Source organism: Lipotes vexillifer, unplaced genomic scaffold, assembly GCF_000442215.2.
Source record: "Lipotes vexillifer unplaced genomic scaffold, Lipotes_vexillifer_v1.1 scaffold347, whole genome shotgun sequence".
In the NCBI taxonomy this organism is placed as follows: domain Eukaryota; kingdom Metazoa; phylum Chordata; class Mammalia; order Artiodactyla; family Lipotidae; genus Lipotes; species Lipotes vexillifer.
Window position 1 is genome coordinate 1,824,053 of NW_006790452.1, and position 323 is coordinate 1,824,375.

The window sequence follows — 323 nt, forward strand, 5'->3', positions numbered from 1 at the left end:
ACTCAGTGAGTGTCACTGGAATTCCCAAATACATTTAGGAAGTTTTTGGAATTTTCTAGGCAAAACACACAAGTTTACTTTACCTTAGTTTTTACTTCTTTTTTATTTTTTTTAACTAAGAATTGAAATCTACCCTAAAAGATTACACTTTGACTTGCTAGCTATAGCAACAGTTTTACTTCAGTGCTATCAGAATCGACATGTAAATTACATAGATACATACATACATACATATAGATACATAGATAGATAATGGTTCATTTAGGAATATATATATATATATATATATATATATATATATATATATATATATATTTTTTTTT